The sequence below is a fragment of the Paramisgurnus dabryanus genome, chromosome 18 (genome assembly GCF_030506205.2).
Source record: "Paramisgurnus dabryanus chromosome 18, PD_genome_1.1, whole genome shotgun sequence".
Taxonomy (NCBI): domain Eukaryota; kingdom Metazoa; phylum Chordata; class Actinopteri; order Cypriniformes; family Cobitidae; genus Paramisgurnus; species Paramisgurnus dabryanus.
This window is the reverse complement of record NC_133354.1, coordinates 30,067,906-30,088,273: the sequence shown is the minus strand read 5'-3', so window position 1 is coordinate 30,088,273 and position 20,368 is coordinate 30,067,906. Positions and strand designations below refer to the sequence as shown.

The window sequence follows — 20,368 nt, the reverse complement described above, 5'->3', positions numbered from 1 at the left end:
AGAAACAGCCAATTCCTCAGTTGTCACAAGTTTTGAGGGAGCATCCCAGATAGCACACGTACGTCTCAGATACGTCTTGTAAAGATCTTTACATCTGCTGACGATCGTCTTTGAATAATACATCTTCCATATCTCTACAAGACGTATTTAAGATCTTAAAAAATTCTAAATCCTACCTGCCTGCAATGCATCTCCGTTTGGTCTTGAATCCGATCAAACGCAGACGAATCAGCAAAGACCTCCAACTCATTTCATTTTTTAAATAAATGTCTTGTTTAATTGTTTAAAAAATATAGTCAACATGTTTTTAAGGGTTGGCATTAATTTTGAAGCAAAAAATATAATTAAATATAATTAATAAAAGCCCATATCACGTATAATAAAAAACAATGTAGACATTTTGCGTTTAATCCAAAACGTTAAAAAGGCACTTAACAGTTACCGTAGATAAAGCACCATGCACAAGAAAAGGTGATCTCATACTCTTTCTGACTACAAAATATTAACAAATACAAAACACACAAGAACATCATTGCCAACAGCCACTGCCCCTCTGACTGTTTTATCAGTCTGAAATGAAAAAAAGTTATACATTTAATTAAATAAAACAATTGCCAACATGCTGATTATCTTAAGGTGACCCTGCTTACTGCAATTCCTGCTTATTATAATTACTGCGTGTGACTCACATTAAGTGTGTTTGTCAACAGTTATATATCTAAGGTTGAAACTTTTGATAGTTTTTGACCCCACGCCATCCATTGAAATTGTGTAACACACCTTGCATTTTCACAACATTTAGTTTTAAAAATCATCTGAACAAACTCTGAGCAAACCAAAGGTGATATTGAGAATGTTTATATAGATGAAGAAACCTCATAAAAAAATTGAAAACACAATACACAATCATTTGACCAGGTTTAATCCAGCATCACAGCATGAATTATATTGACTAGTTTGTTTACCAAGTTTGAATAAAATGTTTAACCTATGTGTTAATATGATTACAGCCACAGTGTAACAAAATACTGCAAAGCTATTGATCACGTTCTCATTACATTACTTCACAAGACCCAAAGCTGATCAGGACACTTTAAGAGCACTGTAACGTAGTAACTGCTGAAAGAACCATGTAATACTGTGAATATAATGACAAACTGCTCCATAACACTAAGATGTGACTTTAATTACAATACAACATACTCTTTCTCATACTCAGGGTTTTTAAACTGTGGGTGAAGACCCACTTGTGGATCGCACCGTAAGATAGTGAGTGTTGCATTGTAGTAATGGTTTGTCCAATTAATTATTAGCAATGGTTTTGATATACTATAAGATTACACCTGTCTAAAGCCCATAATACACGGCACGATTTTTGGCTGTCCCAGATGAAAGATTACCAATCGTGAAACAATCGTGGAGATTTCTGTGATCGTGGCTCTTAATTGGTGGTCCTATCTCATACAGTGTGAGAGGTTTAAAGACGTCTGTTTTCCCAGTCCTGGGACCAAAGACACCTACGATAGTTTTATGACAGTGTAAGAAGTTCAGCATGATCATCGCACATCAACAATGTGTTTGCTTCTACGACCTGCATACCTGTATTTGTTTACCACTAGCGCATGTTGATGACAGATGTCGCAGCTTCAGATGCAATAGGTGTCTTCATCGACAGTCTACTGCTGAAGTTTAAACAATCCTTGTCACACAGTGTGATAAGATCTTATTGGATTGCAAAAATCCTGCTGTGTATCCTGGGCTTAATATGTTGTGGAATGAAAAGTTTGGAAACCCCTGCTTAACACAAAGTCTCATTTAAAGTTTATAAGAACTTTTGCAATAGACCGACACTAAACGAAACTGATGGCAGATGAGGTGTTGGGATGACAATGGGCCAGAGTTGAATCTGTGCATCTTAGCAGATCACAGGCAGGTTTCTCCTGAAGTGCTGCTTTAAGAAAATAAAGGAAAAGATGTTAGAACATTTTTAAGGAAATGTAAATAATTCTCACAATCAATATTGGACTATAAACAATAAATTATTACCAATGCAATAACATGCAAACAGACCTGTCAACCACCTAAATAATAGATACAAAATGGTCTGTGAAGCCGTCTCCAAGGTATGAACTGTATTTATACAAAATTCATTAAGTCATGTGATTGATTTGATGTTTACATGTAATATACATTTCGAAAATATTATATATAATATAATTTAAAAGGCTTTATTTTTACCTGCCATTTAAAAATAAAAAAATTTAGTGTAGCAATGGGAATACCGCAACACTGTGAAACCGTGGTATTTTTGCTAAAGGTAATCATACCGCCAGAATCTTATACTGGCCCATGCCTACTAAGCGGTTGTACCATGTGTTAGAAACATCAAGATTCTCACATTTTTAGGGCTAGCGCAATACCACAGTTTTGGCTATTCTTCATGTTCTCTAGGGCAGTTATTTTGCCCCAGTGACAGAAACATCGACAGTAATCAAATAATTCATTACCTTATCTACATGTGGGTAGAGGCCCACAGGTGAAGGAAGATTTTTGGCCTGCACTTTCACAGCTGGTAAACATGGATTGTGGTGGGCTAGTGACAGAATGAAGAAGATCAGTTTAAAATGTGCTTTACAACCAGAGGTTGCATTATTTTGACAGACAAGGGCTGTAAGAAAATTGTCAAAATCAATAATAATATGAGCCAACAGCCAAACAATAACAACTAAACTCAATCAACTATCTTAATCTGCCTGAACTCAAATCTTGTGGTCTATAAAGTGGGAGTTTATCTGTGTGTAATTCAACCATCATGTTAGACTGAAGGAATTGCAGTTATCATTAGATTTCCCGACAGCACTGGACACTCAGTGTGACTTGAGACAAAGGATAAACAAAGACATTGAGTATGTTTACAAGCACATAATAAGAGGACAATTATCTTATTATGATATTATAAAAATCAGCTTATTACATTAACATGTTTCAAGCGTTTTAATTTACTTTTATTTGTGAAGTTTATCTATCACAGGTGGAGACATACGTACATACGAAACGGCAAAAAAGACGTTAAAATCTGGTTTAAGAGCAAAAAAAACAACCTGTGCCAATCAGTTTTTGACATTTATGGGCTTTACCCTATAAAAGAAAACCATTTTATGCATTTAAATGACCTTACACGTTATCAGTTTATTAAGCGTTTAGACTATGTAGACACACTCACTGTGCACTAAAATTAAAAAAATTGGTTAACACGACCACTCGTGGTGGCTTCACTCAGAGGTTGGAGAAGACAACAGGTGGACTAAACATCAAGCCTCTGCACGATTCAGGTAAGTGGAATAAAATACATTGTAAATAAACATTATTAAAACAGATTGTGAAGTCATTCATTCAAAACTTGCTATGACCTAAGCCTAAATGACTTAATTTCTTTTTAGAATTAAGACAACCTTAGCAGGAGAGCCCCAGCAGTAACTTTCTCTCAAGCAGATGAGCAATAAGTTGCTTTGTATGAACACCACCCTAACAATCAAGGTAAAAGAGCATTAAACATTAAAGGTATTGCGGAGAATTTAGGTTTTCCGGGTGGATCATCAAGACTATTGGTTCTCCTAGTTGTCAATCTGGAGTGTTGCGCAATTGCATTTTTTTTAAAAAGCGGGGACGGCGTTTCTTTTCTAAAATTCGAGAAAATCCTCCGCTACACCTTTAAGTGGAACGTTTATATAGCATGCTGCTTATAGCTAGTGAGAAAGATAATCTAATTGATCTACCATGCATATCCTTCAAATAACTTAACAGAACAACTGAACATGTATAATATAATTTAATATGTACATTATTAATAATAATTGTTAATAATATTTAATATTTGTGAAATTATATACTTGTGAATTCATTATATTTGCAATGTTTATACATTACCTGTTTTTAGGTAAACAGATTATCCATCAGTGGGTGCCTCAAGGTCGGCTCTGTAAATACTGTAATCTGCATGTTTCCGAGTACACGTTTACAAGGACACACTAATATTAAACAGAAAAACAACATAAATCAGTGTTAAACACAAACAAATTTTAGGTAAATTAAATAAGGTTTTCATTTTCAATCAATATAAAAGAAATAAACGCAATAAAAAACAATGTCAGTGACGTAATAAATATGTGTAAATTTACACGCATCATTTATTAAGCATTATAAAAAATCCAGCAATATTATTAAACTTTGGTTATTTGTTATTATCCCTGCATTCAAATGGTTGCAGGTTGGAGCAGGAAGTTAACTCTTCTGTCGCGCAAGCGCGAGCTGGTCGCGAGCATAGACAGTGGTCGCGAGCATAGATATGTATATAAAGGCTAGATGGCTCAAGGCGGAGTCAGCTGTGTCGTCACTTGGCGGCCATCTTAGGTCAGTGCTGCCATAGTGCTGCTCCCTGCTGCTGTGGACGGAAGGTGAGTGACATACGCCAACTAAAATGCTCGTAACTTGCGGAATTCTTGACGGATTTACAAACGGTTTGTTTTTTTACAAACGTTATTAACGTGGCTATAATTCTGGATGCTTTAACATGTTTCATGATTTTTTTTATTTATTTTTAGTATACGTATTCAGTGTCATAGGTACATCTTTGACGTTTATAACAAACCAATCCGTTTGAAAATCGGTAAAAAATTAAGCAAGTTATGGTCATTTAAAAGTACCTGCATCATTAAAACTCAATGCTACGAGTGAGCGAGCGCCCTGTCCTAAGATGGCCGCCAAAATGCGGACGTTCCACTCAATTGGCCATCAGCGCGGACGAGCCATCTAGCCTTTATATACATATCTATGGTCGCGAGGCCATTCGTACGTCACGTGAGCGCCATTTTCATCATATGACCGTTTTTCCTCAGGCACACTTCAACATTTTCTTCGCATTTAACATCATTATTAACATGTAAATAATATAATTCGTAAACATAACGTTTATGTTAATTTATAATATGTTTTTTTTTTATTATTGTTGGCTTTAAGTTAATTTGTCTGTCAGACTCCGTTTGTTCGTGTTGGTAAGTAACTTAACGTACGTTATTAACGTTACGCTAGCCTTTTGTCATGTATGTGTTGTTAGAAACTGATAAAAATACGAATTAATTCACAGATATAAATAACTTTATAGCTAATACAACTGATAAAATATATTAACTTAATTATCAAACCACTTCGCTATAAAACTTTAAGGCTTCTTGTGAATACCGGTCGTTTACATAACGTTAACTTAACGTTACTCCAAGCAAGTCGGGCGGGAAGATTGATACATTTTATAACTCAAGTAACTTTAAGTTAAACATGGGCTGGTCTAGGCTAACTTAGCAAATGTTTACCCCACCACCGCTGAGAAAACGGTTACATGTTCAACGTGCCTTGCCTTCAGGATTTGCAGCTCGATTTTGGCTTGCATTGATACACGTTACAAACAAACAAACCAAAAAAAGAATGATCATATACGACAATCAATCTTTAGATCCACTACATGCATAACATAATGTTGGTTACTTACCTCTACTGATGAAACTCCTTCGTCAGCGTTGTAACTTCACATGTTGGTTTTGGTAAATCACACGAGGCCAAAGATCGAGGTGAAAAAGAGAAATAAATCGTTCTGCGATCGTTTAACGCGATGAGACACGAAGCCTTAAAAACCACAGGCTACTCCAGCCCAAAGATTAGTGTAGCCCTTGTGTCCGGCTTCACGTGGCTTAGCCTTAACCAGTATGACATCACAGTACCGCGTGATTACACTGATTCGTGGGCTTTTGAATCACTCTCGCGGTACTTCAATGTCTGCGCATGTCTGCATGAAGTCAACCACTCATGCTTGTAACAGGGGTAGCGTTTGTGCGCTCAGTGATTTAGGGTGTTACAAAACAAGATTATTACATTAATATTATCAATTAGTATTGTAATAAACCTTTTTAAATGTTTGTTAATGATTAAGTGTCATTAACAAACTCTGATTTAAAACATCAATATGTATATGCTACGTAAATTTTCCTTAAATCATCAAAACATCCAAATTCAATGAAACAAAAACAACAACAATCTATTTAAGATGAGACACATTCAGCATTTATAATTTTTTTCTCTCTTTTTTGTTTGACTTTGTTTTCTACAGTAGCCTGTTAACAGTAGACCAAAGGTATGATGATCAATTATAAATGCAATATGGTTGAAAGGTCAGTAACCAAACAACAAAAAGGTAATTTCTTAATAGAATGTCTATACATTTTTTGCTTTTGTTACATATTTCATACATCAAAATCATTAAACGTTAATAATTATGTATTCCAACTTGTTGCAGCTTGACAAAAATGTAGCTTGAAGGAGAAAGTCCTGGTACGCAGACGATGATACTATTACACTGACAAGAGTGTAATGATGATGGAGACACAAGCCAGAGAAAGGGGGGACCAAACACCAGGCCAGAATTCTGCATGAGTCAGGTAAGCATAATGAGTTACAGCAGTGGTTCTCAACTCTGTTCATGGAGTCCCACTACTCTGTGCATTCTGTATGTCTCTTTGATTTGACAGACTGAGGCTGCGTCCAAATATCACTTTGTGCATCCTATCGTGCATCATGTTCTGGATGTAAAGCATGAGACTTTTAATTGTATGTTAACATTTCTATGGTGTTCACTGCATTATTGTTATGCATTTTGTGAAACATCTGCAACATTGTGTCGTTTATTTAGGGACTACTGAATAAATAATACACTTTAATAAAGCTACATACTCAAAACAAAGAGCTTTTTTACAGGAGCAAAGAATTCTGCATCTAAAAGTTTGATATAAGCAAATGTTCATTTCAGAGTGTTCATTTTATTTACAGAAAAACTTAAAAATGTTAAATATAAATTAAAAGTAGTAAATAAAACACAAATACGTTTTGGTGCAAATTGCTGGCACTACCTGGATTGAAATTTTTACACATGCTAAGTGTGTCCCATCGGATGAATAATTCTACATGCACGCTTGGGATCTTCACGCCCACTAGAATACTTAGGCCAAATACAAAAAAAAAACGTAATGTAAGTCTAGTGCAAAGACAACAAGTGTGAACATTTGGACACAGCCTCAGTTCAGTTCATGAAGATCTCTACTAATGAGCTGATGATTTGAATAAGGTGTGTTAAATAAGGAAGACATACAAAATGTGAATAGCAGAGGACCTCAAGGAACAATGTTTAGGTACAGTTACACTGTATAAAACATTAACTAAACAGACAAATTATTTGTCATAGCTTCAATAAACAAAAGAATGTCACCTGCATTTTAGTTTCAAGCATTTTTCCACAAAGAAGCCAAACTGGAAGAAAATAAGCTTCTGCTTTGCATCTGACATCAATTCAGAAACCTGCAAAAATAATCACAAGAGAATGAAGAATGTTTAAAATATACATAGAAATAAGCTCTAAGGAGCGGCATGGTTTACAGAATTATTATGGGGTACTCACACTATGCATACTGTATCATACCAAAGTATGTTTTACCTCCAAAGTTTGGTGTGACTAGTGTGAGCGCTCCGTACCCTACTACACTTGGTCTCTGCAACAGTCCAGTTTAGTTCATGGTAGGGGGGCATATTTTGAAACATAAATATTTTCAAATTATTTGCGACCCTTACAAAGACACTAATTTCCCACAGCCAGCAACAGCACAATGTTTGTCTGACATCACAATCTTACTGTTATTACAACTTTATGATTGTCAACAACTAGTACTTTAGACTGAACACCAGTGGGCGGAGCCAACGATATAATGATGTGCTGTGTCTTTCTGTGGGGGAGGGTCAAATGAAAATTAATTTAGCTAGTGACATCACTACTCCAGCCATTTTACATTCATAAAAGAAGAATGCTGTCTGCGATTCACTTATGTTTCCATGATTGCAAAAACCTTTATCGAAGTACATATACAATTGTTTAAAGGTGTAGCGGAAGATTTTCGTTTTCCGGGGTGGATCACCACTGTTATTGGTCATCCCAGATGTCAATCATTCTGATTATATGTTGACGTATAACCGTCAAACGTGCTCGCCTCTACGTTCGCTTTCTGCTTGCGCACTTTCACGTGTATGTGTGTTGTGCTACGGTTTCAACCATTCATTGAAGGTCGCGTTCTCACTGTATTTTTTTCAAAATGTCTGAGGGTCGCAAGAGAAAAAGTGTCATGCGTGTAAAAGTGAAGAGAAAGGACTATAAATAAAGAAACAAGACCAGATGTTTATGGAAGACTATTTCACACGCTGGCGTGAGCTAAAAGGACAGGTTGGGCTTCCCACGCGAAGTTTCTACTGGAAAGGTACATTTTGACATGCTATTTGGAGAAATCCATTTAAAATCACTGCTGGTAAAAGTTGATGTAAGCTATGATTTGCGATGCTAGCCCTGGCACAAGTCACGAACCGCACAGACACGGTAAACATGCCGACAGAAACTTGTAAACAGAGCGAAGAGAAGAACTGAGCTCCTGCACGCTCTCTCTCTGTCTCGTGCACGCGTTTAACAGGTGTTCCCTCTCGGGAGCATTTTTTTTAAAATATCGAGGGGCGGTTCTTTTAAATAATTCGGGAAAATCTTCCGCTATACCTTTAAGTGTCATAATTAAAACATGCCTAAATTGGCAGTGACCCTGGCTTAAGTCGACACAAAACTCAAGTGCAAATCATGACACTCATATTAACTTATTATTGTAACACCGATATCAGATATGAATAGTGTCTTATGTAAATATAAAAAGAGCAGAACAAAAAATGAATATAGTCAAAAAAATGTGATCTGTGCATTAAGATTTGCATTGTAAATGCAGTCTTATTGTTACGAAAAAACTTGGTTATTGCTGGAATCATGAATGGTCTGAATAGGATTTGAGTTTGTTTACTTGTGAAACTTACCTGCACCACCATTTACAGATCCAGTGGGTGCAGATCATCATACAGATGGTTCAAGTGTGGATCCACCTAATATTCAAGGTAGAAGAGCATTTGTTCACAGCATTATCTAAGAAAACATATCACTAGATATTACATATTAGATGTTAATGTCTGACTCTGATCCATACGAAACAGATTTTCTGAACCATCAAGAAAGAACACAGTAGGTTAACAAGAATCTGACCTCACGTTTGATCATTACAAAATTATGGCAGTACATTACACATTTAAGGACTGTTATTCCTCTGGCTGATTTAAAAATACCCAAAAGTTCTTAAAAAGAAGCAGCCCTAGTTATTTTGGCTTGTTAAACATAAACTATATAGACATAACTATTGCGACACCTCCTTCTAATAAACAGGTTTAAATACTTTACTTATTTCCATGAGCACAAATCTTAATGCTACAGCATATGATATTCTAGAAAAACCGTTTGATGCTAAATTTATAGCAAGAGTTTTGGCAGGGCCCTTTTCAATACCAACTTAAGAATGACCCTACAAACAAAGTAAGGTTCAAACAGAAAATTAGTGATTCAGTCTGGTGTGGAAGAACTTTGACTGGTCTGAATAGACCTTAACTCAGCTACTGTAACACCTTTGATATGACTCAAAGGTTTTTAGCCAAAAACTCATCACCTAAACCTATCAATGACTTGTACCATCATTTCCAGCTCCAGTGGGCATCCTTTATCCATCCAGACCCTCATACAGATGGTTGGAGTTTTGATTCACCTAAAGTACCATGCAAGGTAAGAGAGCATTTGTTGACATAATTAGGAAGAAAACATAAACGCATTGTTCATGGCATTTAAATACAACATAACACTGTTTAATACTACCTTTTCTGTTCAATCCATAGAGCACTCATTTTCCCTCTTGAGACCATGGTGTGACCTGCAAGGTCGAATGGAGAGTAAGTTGCCTAAAAAAAATAAAAATAAATGTATTTAAAATCGTCATTAGCTAAACATCAACATGTCTGAGGCAGATGCAGGTCTGATAATCTGTCCAACATTCAAAACCTCACAGTAAATCTACAGTCTTGAGTACTGTTTTAAATCAATGTATACATATGCTCATTATGAATTTTAATAAAAATACTAAATGTATATAAAAAGCCTCAATTCAATTATTTTTTTGATATTGCAGCTGTAAACGAGACAATCTTGGAGTCACCTGCATTCACTGGTCCAGTTGTTAGTCCAATTACAGATGGAGATTATAGAAGAGGATGATGTCTTTTCTCCAACATCTTTCTAGACTGATAAAAGATCTAGACAGGCTCAAACAAAAGTTAACAGACAGAGGGGCTTATATAGAGAATGGTAAGAACCATTTTATCCGTCAAACTTTTTAATTCAATTCAATTCAATTCAATTTTATTTATATAGCGCTTTTCACAAAAGTCAATTGTTTCAAAGCAGCTTTACATAAATAGAAGCAGTGAAAAGCACAGAAAACGACAGATAGCACAACAGAATACATGATAGCATGAGCAGTTAAATTTGCTGCGGCTATGACTCAATATTATAATTGCACGTATTACTAAAGCAACGTATAGAAGAGGAAGCTAGGTAAAGCCCAAATAGGCTGCCTCCCCGGGGTGAAAAACCCCCTAGGAGAAAAAAACCCCGTGCTTTTATCCGAGGAAAAATAAGTCCTAGGAGGGAAAAACCCTTGGGAGAACGGAAATGGAGATTTAGCGGAGATTAAGCGGTTCTGCCGGTGATCGTTGGTCAGGTATCAGCTGGGCATAACGTTGAAGGACGGCCAATAGATCAGAGGTGTGCCGACTTTCACATCTACCGGGACTGGGTCTGTTTGTCTCGTCCTCGGGTCGAGGACGAGACAGGGAGAGAAAAACAAAATCGTATTAGCGTAGCAGCCGTTCATATGTATTGAAGTGTCACACAGTGATGTGGTTTAACTCAGCTTAGTTCCAGACAGACTAAATATTGCGGCATAATAATATTATCCACAGTTGAGGATTTAGCAAATTGGGGGCCCAATGCGAGGGTATATATGGTAAATAAGGGTCACCTTCCGATCTTTAAGAGAAAATGAAACCTGACGACCCGTTTGACTAAGGCCTAAAGCCCCACTGTCGTCGTTAATGCAGGTTCAGTGGCAAACGGGTCTATATTGTATACCATTTACAGGACCAGGAGAAGACGCCAAAAACATCGCAACCCGACCATACGTGTTAACCCGTTTGACTAAGGCCGGAAGCCCCACTGTCGTCGTTAATGCAGGTTCAGTGGCAAACGGGTCTGTATGGCATACTATTCATAAGACTTACGTTAGCGCCAAAATCGCAGCCCGACCATACGTGCCAACCCGTTTGACTAAGGCTGGAGGCCCCACTGTCGTCGTTAATGCAGGTTCAGTGGCAAACGGGTCTGTATGGCATACTATTCACAAGACACACGAAAGCGCGAAAAACGCAACCCGACCATACATACCAACCCGTTTGACTAAGGCTGGAGGCCTCACTGTCGTCGTTAATGCAGGTTCAGTGGCAAACGGGTCTGTATGGCATACTATTCATAAGACTTACGATAGCGCCAAAATTGCAACCCGACCATACGTGCCAACCCGTTTGACTAAGGCTGGAGGCCCCACTGTCGTCGTTAATGCAGGTTCAGTGGCAAACGGGTATGTATGGCATACTATTCACAAGACACACGAAAGCGCGAAAAACGCAACCCGACCATACATACCAACCCGTTTGACTAAGGCTGGAGGCCCCACTGTCGTCGTTAATGCAGGTTCAGTGGCAAACGGGTCTGTATGGCATACTATTCACAAGACACACGAAAGCACCAAAATCGCAACCCGACCATACGTGCCAAACCGTTTGACTAAGGCCGAAAGCCCCACTGTCGTCGTTAATGCAGGTTCAGTGGCAAACGGTGGCAAACTATTTAATGCAATTCATTTTAAGTGTTCATGTAGAAAAGGTTTTTATTTATTTATTTGGTTGGTCTGTGTTATGACCGTGAGTGCTTTGTTCCGTGAAAATAACTATTGCGAGTTAAGAACCTTTACTAGACAAATTATGCGAATGCTTTGTTGAAGAGAAAAGTTTTAAGTCTAGATTTAAAATGATCGACTGTGTCTGATTCTCGGACATCGGTTGGTAAATCATTCCAGAGCTTAGGGGCTAAGTAGGAAAAGGATCTTCCACTTTTAGACACTTTTGATAGTCTAGGGATAATCAATAGGCCAGAATTTTGCGACCGTAGTGTGCGTGATGGATTGTATTCTGATAGTAATTCTCTAAGATATGAGGGTGCTAAGCCATTTAAAGCTTTGTAGGTGATTAATGATATTTTAAATTGGATGCGATATTTAACTGGTAGCCAGTGTAAAGATGCCAGAATTGGGCTTATGTGGTCATACTTCTTAGATCGAGTAAGTACCCTTGCAGAAGCGTTTTGAACTAGCTGAAGCTTGTTGACCTGATTTGAATGGCATCCCCCGAGTAGCGAGTTACAATAGTCTATTCTAGAGGTCATAAAAGCATGAATAAGCTTCTCTGCGTCAGATGTAGACAGTATATGGCGTATTTTTGAGATATTTCTAAGATGGAAGAATGCTGTGCGGCAGACGTTGGCAATATGACTATTAAAGGATAAGTTGCTGTCGAACATCACACCTAAGTTCCTAACCGTGGAAGATGGCACCACAGTACAGCCATCTATGTGCAATTTGTAATCTGACATATTATGTTTGTAGCGATTTGGTTCAATAATAAGTACCTCTGTCTTATTGGAGTTGAGCTTAAGAAAGTTATGTGCCATCCAGTCACTAACATCGCTAATGCAGTCTTTTAGCTTAGAAAACGTGTGTGTTTCGCTGGGATGCGAGGAGATGTAAAGCTGGGTATCATCCGCATAGCAGTGAAAACTTATGTTGTGTTTCCTGATAATGTCTCCTAGGGGTAACATGTATAACGAGAACAGGATAGGACCTAAAACTGATCCCTGCGGTACACCGTATTTAACCAGGGAGTGATATGACTCTTCCTCATTTACATAAACAAAGTGATAGCGATTGGTTAGATATGACCTAAACCAGGCTAGCGCCTGACCACTGATACCAACATAGTTTTCTAGTCTATTGAGTAGGATTCTGTGGTCTATTGTGTCAAATGCTGCACTAAGGTCTAGTAATATAAGAATTGAGATTTCACCACGATCGGATGTTAATAGGAGGTCATTTGTAACTCTAAGCAACGCTGTCTCTGTGCTATGGTGGGGCCTGAATCCTGATTGGAACTTTTCATATGTACTATTATTTGTCAAGAATGTGCGTAACTGGCTTGCCACTACCTTTTCTAATATTTTCGAAAGAAAAGGGAGATTTGAGATTGGTCTAAAGTTATTAAGTTCTCCTTGGTCAAGCTGTGGTTTTTTAATCAGCGGTTTAATAACTGCTAGTTTGAAAGCTGTTGGAACGTATCCTATTTCTAGCGATGAGTTAAAGATATTTAGAACCGGGGTTGACACTACAGGGAATACTTCTTTAAGTAGTTTTGTGGGAACGGGGTCTAATATACAGGACGATGATTTGGATGATGTGACTAGTTTAGAGAGCTCATCTATTGTAGTAGGTTTAAATGAATCAAGATGTTCGTATGGTAGTCTAGTGTTAAGTGAACTAATGGGTAGAGTGGTGGCTGCCTGGGTAGCTACGATGTTTTCCCTAATAGCCGAAATTTTGTTAGAAAAGAAGTTCATGAAGTCGTTACTATTGTGTTGAAGTTTACTATTGGTTTCTGTTTGTTCTTTGTTTCTAGTCAGTTTCGCAACTGTGCTAAAGAGGAAACGAGGGTTATTATGATTCTCATTTATAAGCTTGCTAAGATATGTAGATCTGGCGGTTTTAATAGCCTGTCTGTAGTGTTTAACACTCTGTTTCCATGCTGCGCGCCATACTTCTAACTTTGTGCTTCTATAATTTCTTTCCATTTTTCTAGCTGCCTTTTTAAGGGCTGCTGTGTGATGGTCATACCATGGAGCTGGTGGTTTTTCTTTGAATCTCTTTTTTCGAATGGGAGCAACGGCATCCAATGTGTTAGAACAGACATTGTTTAGGTTTTCTATTTCAATATCTAGATCGTCACAGTTATCTGCTACATGTTTCATTTGGGACAGGTCTGGAAGAGTGCTAATAAAGCTATCTTTAGTGGTGGAAATTATTGTTCTGGCTAGTCGGTAGCATGTTGTAGATTGAGTGATCCTATCTAGAAGTACAGTGTATGACACAAGGTAATGGTCAGAAACTGCATCACTCTGAGGTGATATTTCGACGTCATTAATATTGAGTCCGAGTGACAGAATTAAGTCTAATGTGTGATTACGAGTATGCGTTGGCCCTGTCACGTTTTGTCTAATATTGAGAGAATTTAGAACATCTATAAACGCACGTCCTAATGCGTCTTTTGGGTTGTCCACATGGACATTAAAATCACCAACAATAAGAGCTTTATCTACAGTGACTACAAGCTCAGATAGGAAATCTGCTATTTCATTAAGGAAATCTGCATGGTGACCCGGTGGTCTATAGATTGTCGCTAAAGCAAAAGAAAGCTGTTTGTGGTTACGATCAGTTATTTCCATATTTAACAACATTACTTCAAATGATTTAAATTTTAGCTCAGATTTTTGGTTTACTTTAAACATTGTGTTGTATATTGTAGCTACACCACCCCCTCTCCCCTTTAATCGAGGTTCGTGTTTATAATAATAGTCTTGTGGGGTGGATTCATTTAAACTAATGTAGTCGTCTGCTTTAAGCCAGGTTTCTGTTAAACAGAGTACATCTAAGTTTTGGTCTGTAATTATTTCATTGACAATAGGTTCTTTATTGGTAAGCGATCTAATGTTAAGAAGGCCGAATTTTAAGAATCGAGATTCATCTGTTAATGTATTGTTTTCTAATTTTATTTGAATCAGATTTGTACCAGATGTAACAAGCGGTGCCCTGTATTTATTTGTTCGGGGAACAGATACAGTTGAAATGTGCTGATATTTCGGTAAGATTGACTCGAAGTGCAGGGATATAAGTGGTCTTGACATATCACGGCAGCTAACAGATGGACGGTTAAGCCGATCCGTCTGTTTCCTGACCTGGGCCCTGGATAGTCATACTATATCAGAATTAAGACTATTGATCAGATTTTTAGTGAGTATAGCACTTCCTTCCGATGACGGGTGAAGGCCATCTCGGGTTAGGAGAAATGGTCTTCCCCAGAAATGCTTCCAATTGTCTATAAACCCTACGTTATGCTGAGGGCACCACTTTGACATCCATCCATTGAGAGACACTAATCTACTATGTGTTTCATCTCCCCGGTAGGCGGGGAGGGGACCAGAGCATATTACATTGTCTGACATTGTTTTTGCAATTTCACACATCTCCTTAATATTATCTTTGGTGATTTCCGACTGGCGGAGCCTAGTGTCATTCGTGCCGGCGTGAATAACAATCTTAGAAAACTTCCGCTTAGCATTAGCCAGCACTTTAAGTTTGGATCTAATGTCAGACGTTCTGGCTCCCGGTATACAGTCGACTATGGTGTTTGGTGCCTCAATGTTAGTGTTCCTGAGTATAGAATCTCCAATGACCAGGGCACTTTTAAAAGGTGTTTCAGCTGGTATACTCCTTAGGGGATCGAATCTGTTAGAAATTGTCGTTACGTTATGGGTCTTAGAAGGACGCCTAATATGACTATGCCGCCTAACAGTCACCCAGTTTGACCGCTGACTTGACTCTGATGACGGAACCGAGCCATGTGTATTTTGATAAACACTATGCGCGCTCGATACAGTATTTGTAATATTTATATTAGCATCTGATGTCGGAACCGAGCCATTAGTCTTTTCGCTCGATAGATTATTTGCGACAGTAACATTAGCGGTTTTGCTATCCTCAACTAGCGTTCGGATGCGCGATTCTAGTTCAGCAACCTTCTCAGTTAACCTTAATACTTCAATACACTTAGTGCATGTAAACCCCTCTATGCTAACAGCAGAAGCTAAACTATACATGTTGCAAGTAGTACATGTTACAATAACAAGCGGAGTCTTACCGCTTTCATGCTGGGCGATGGCGTCTTCGTTTACCCGAACGCGGTCCCCGGAGCTGCATCGCGTGGGGTGTTCGGTTGTGACACCCCTCGGTCGCCTGCGAACGTCTGGGGCCAGGGTGATGTTTGGCTTGCCGAATCTGCGAAGACCGGGCAGCGGTTCCTCCACAGCTTCCCGATCGCTTTCATGTCGTTCACGGTCCGTGAAGCTGCATCGCGTGGAATGCATGTTTGTTGCTCGCTTGTGGACGTCGGAAGGCAGGGTGAAGTGGGCGCTGTACCTCGCCTTGGATCTGCTAAAACCGGGAAACAACTCCTCCACAGCTTCCCGCTCAGGTGAGGATAGGTCAGAAAAGCATATATCAGATGAATCCGCCATTAGATCGGAAAATGCTAGCTTCAGCCTCCACCGTGTGGATGCTAGCGGGCTATATGCTAACAACACTGGGTGTTTATTAGTGATAAATAGTTTCACGTGGTAGTACTGCTCAATAATCGTCACGGTAAAGTATTCCTATGTAAAACTAATAAGTTATATTATATAAATAATTTACCAATTATTGTAAACATAAACAATATTATAGGGCTTAATTTGTTTTAAACATTACTTCAATGTACTGTATCTGTTTAAGGTGAGCAGCTACACATAAAAGAAGAACATGGAGAATCTGCCCAGAGGTGTTAACCAGCAATGCAGCTATACAACTAAATTGATGCAGGCGGAAACAATGTGTGTATGTTATGTCCAAATGTTGTTATGTTCAAATGTTTTACAATATACTTAAACAGGTGGACCTGTCAATATTGCATTAGTCAAGTACAACTGAGTAGGTTAAGTTTACATATCAACCTCAATAAATATATATAAATAAATATCAGTCTTGACAGCAAACATAATAATGTTAAATAAAATAATAATTACAGCTTTTTAAGAAATTTACACGGGCTCAAACTATCAGTGAAATTAACTATCAAAAACCTAAAATAACCACAGACACGTGAATAAAATATCTAACGTGAACTAGCTAGTTACTGTACATTGCTTATTATCAACGAAATTTCTAGTTAACTGATCCCACACCCAGCATTATTAAAATGTATTACATACCTTAAACAAATGTTCCCTTAAATCGCCAGACCAGGACCGGTTTCTTTCTTGCCCTTCTTCTTTTGCATTGCGACGTCGATATAAGTGCATGGTGTGGTGTAGCACGAATTTAACGCAAAGACGCTCATATTAATAATATACACGATATTGACGATTAATACGGATGATTTTATCTTTGTTTGACATTCTAATCAGAGTTATATTGAGGAAACAAAGAAAACATATGACATAGTTTGTAAAATTAATTTTTCCTTATTTTTGTAATGGTTTCTTTTAGAATGCAGCTGCTGAAGAATCCGTCCGTCTAGCACTGAAGGAGACGCGGAAAATCGGGAAAAGATGTTCTTTGCCCGAGGAAGCATTTGATTAATTTAAAGATGTTGTGTTTCTTTGTATGTTATAGAAAAACGTTGCTTTTTTTGCATACACTCGTGTAAATATGCATCTTATGAATGTTTTCCTTTGTCTAATTTTAATAAATTTTACGCAATCAACTGCCTGTTTTATTGAAAATACTGTTTTAATTGTTGTCAATGATATATTGTAATAATATGTGTGTATAACTGTGTAGAAGATGTAGTTTAGAGCAATTTATTTTTAATGATCTTTTAATCGTCTTTTAAAGCTCTCAGAAACATCTTACAAAGAGCTCGATTAAAGCTCTTATAAAGATCTTTTAAAGATCTAAGAAACATCTTGGAAATATCTTAGAAACATCTGCTAACCATCATTCTAAATATCAAGCGTCTTGAAAAGATCTTAAAAGCGTCTTCAAAACGGCTGGGCTCGTACGTCTCAGATACGTAATTCATATGGGCAAACGACCTTTATAATACGTTTTCCAGACGGAATGGAAATCTGAGTGATTACCTCGCAGATACGTATCTGAGACGTACGTGTGCTATCTGGGATGCAATTGGCATGGAATGCAGAAATGCACCACCAGAGCTGTTGCCCATGTATTGAACGTTAATTTCTCTACCACAAGCCATTTCAGAGAATTTGGCAGTACATCCAACCAGCCTCACAACAACAGATCACGCGTAACCACACCAGCCCAGGACCTTTACATCCAGAATCTTCACCTTCAAGATTGTCTGACCCCAGCCAACTACTGCAACAATCTGTTTGCATAACCAAAGAATTTATGCACAAACTGTCAGAAACGTCTCAGGGAAGCTCATCTGCATCATCGGGATCTCGACCTGACTGCAGTTCGTCGTCGTAAAGTGGGAAAACGCTCACATTCAATGGCGTCTGTCAATAGCATGCCAAACCAACAGATGGCAGTATATCCCTAATCATAAAGACATGTTGGCCAATCAGAAGCCTTTTGGCATTTTGAAAATACCTGTTTACTGTTTGTGTGGACAGAGCCTTAGACAGATATGAAAAATGGCGGCAAAAACAAAAGTGTTGGGTTTATAATTTTGTTTAGTGTATAGGAGAAAACAGTATATGAAAAGAGTAGTGTGTCCGAATCCTTAGTATTCATAATAAGAGTAGGCGAGAAATCCCTGGATTCCCTACTGTGTCTGCCCAGATTCTGAAGCACTGATCGATGGATACCAGGTGGCCATGGAAAAGGAATCGTCATTATTGACCATGGTGGAGACCAGCAACGCCTGTGTTTCAAATGTGAGTATTACAAACCAATAATGTGGTTCCTTCTGTTAAAATCACATTTGTTGAACTACTGTAGAGTAACTGTAAATTGTTGAAGGTGTAAAGACGTAGATAGTATATTTGTGATTTTGTTGTAAAATACTCAGATTATTTATAGCTAACAGGGAAGCTCCATTAAGCTCACATAGGTCTCCAAAGTGGATTTAATCACACACACACACACACACACACACACACTCTGGTTTCCATGTTTTATGGGGACATTCCATAGACGTAATGCATTTTATACCATACAAACTGTATATTCTATTCCCCTTACCTGCCCCATTCCCTAACCCCAACCATCACAGAAACCCTTCTGCTACTTCACATTTTCAAGAAACATCATTCTGTTTGATTTATAAGCTTGTTTCCTCATGGGGACATCAAAATGTCCCCACAAGGTCACAAAAACACTGGTATTCCTATGGGGGTAATATGATGCCAATATTATTGAAAATGGACAGAGTAAAAGTCACAAATAGATATTACAACTTGTAAACACAAAACGCAATCTACAAATAGATTAAAAATCCACAAACACAGTCCTTGTGATCCGCAAATGTAAAACAAGATCTACGAATCGTCTTTGTGATCCACAAATATAAAGCATGATTTACAAAAAGAAATCAGTGACTTGTACTTGAAAACCAGAATTTGAATGAATGTAAAGTGACTTCTTTGCAGATGAATATCATTTTCTATTTGTAGATTGTGTCACATTTGTTTTCAGAATTCTGACACTATTGTTTCGCTTTGGTGACAAAATAATGCCATAATCGTTGAAAATGAAGAGACTACAATTTGTAAACACGAAACAAATCTGCAAATAGGTTCCAAATCTGCAAACAAACTCCTCATGATCCGCAAATGTAAAACGAGATCTACAAATATATAAAAATCCACGAACAGACTCTTCATGACATACAAATATAAAATGCGATTTACAAATAGATTTAAAATCCGCAAACCAACTCTTTATGATTCACAAATAGAAATCATCGACTTGTACTTGACAAACAGAATTTAAATGAATGCAAAGTGATCTGTCTGCGCATGAGGGTCATTATTTGTTTGTAGATTGTGTTGCATTTGTTTTCAGAATTTTGGCACAACTGTTTCGCTGTTTTCCATTAAAAAAATCTACAAATGCCCTCCTCACAATTTGCAAACAAACACAGTCTAACTTGTATTTTCCAACCATTGTAAAAAGACATTCTTACACATTCTGTGCAAAGTTCAGCATGCAAGTGTTGAATCTGTGTTTGCAGATCACAGGGCATTCACGAATCCTTCTGCACAAGTCTACAGATCTTTTTGGCACTATCTTTCCGCAGAGTTTGTCACTACGATCCACGCGTGTAGTCAGCCAATCAGGGGTATTGCTTCAAAGTAATGCCACGCCCCCTCAATAAGCTCTTTTCAAAATAAAAGCTGGGCTCACTGCCATTTACCGTTGCCGGTGTTACAGCGCTGAAAGGCGGCCAGACCGCGTTATCGATATTATATTAATGATATTAAAGC

The 20,368-nt window shown here is 37.9% G+C and overlaps 3 long non-coding RNA genes across 4 annotated transcripts; 1 reads left to right on the top strand and 2 right to left on the bottom strand.

The window, feature by feature from the left end:
- Window positions 1-936: 936 nt before the first annotated feature.
- LOC141281016 (uncharacterized) lies at window positions 937-5,746 on the bottom strand. The gene is made up of 4 exons (XR_012335375.1): window positions 5,543-5,746; window positions 3,928-4,028; window positions 2,508-2,593; window positions 937-1,948 (listed from the first exon to the last, which is right to left on the bottom strand). It is a non-coding gene; the product is annotated as an uncharacterized lncRNA (long non-coding RNA).
- Window positions 3,132-18,092, top strand: LOC135776719 (uncharacterized). Of its 2 annotated transcripts, XR_010544181.2 has the most exons (9): window positions 3,132-3,537; window positions 6,158-6,218; window positions 6,344-6,485; window positions 8,956-9,015; window positions 9,650-9,727; window positions 9,838-9,891; window positions 10,128-10,303; window positions 16,704-16,805; window positions 17,457-18,092. It is a non-coding gene; the product is annotated as an uncharacterized lncRNA (long non-coding RNA). The 2 variants fall into 2 exon arrangements; XR_012335376.1 differs by lacking the exon at window positions 17,457-18,092 and having other exon boundaries at window positions 16,704-17,101.
- LOC135776718 (uncharacterized) lies at window positions 6,340-10,291 on the bottom strand. Its single transcript, XR_012335377.1, has 6 exons — window positions 10,155-10,291; window positions 9,818-9,900; window positions 9,638-9,710; window positions 8,938-9,003; window positions 7,310-7,398; window positions 6,340-6,472 (listed from the first exon to the last, which is right to left on the bottom strand). It is a non-coding gene; the product is annotated as an uncharacterized lncRNA (long non-coding RNA).
- Window positions 18,093-20,368: the final 2,276 nt, after the last annotated feature.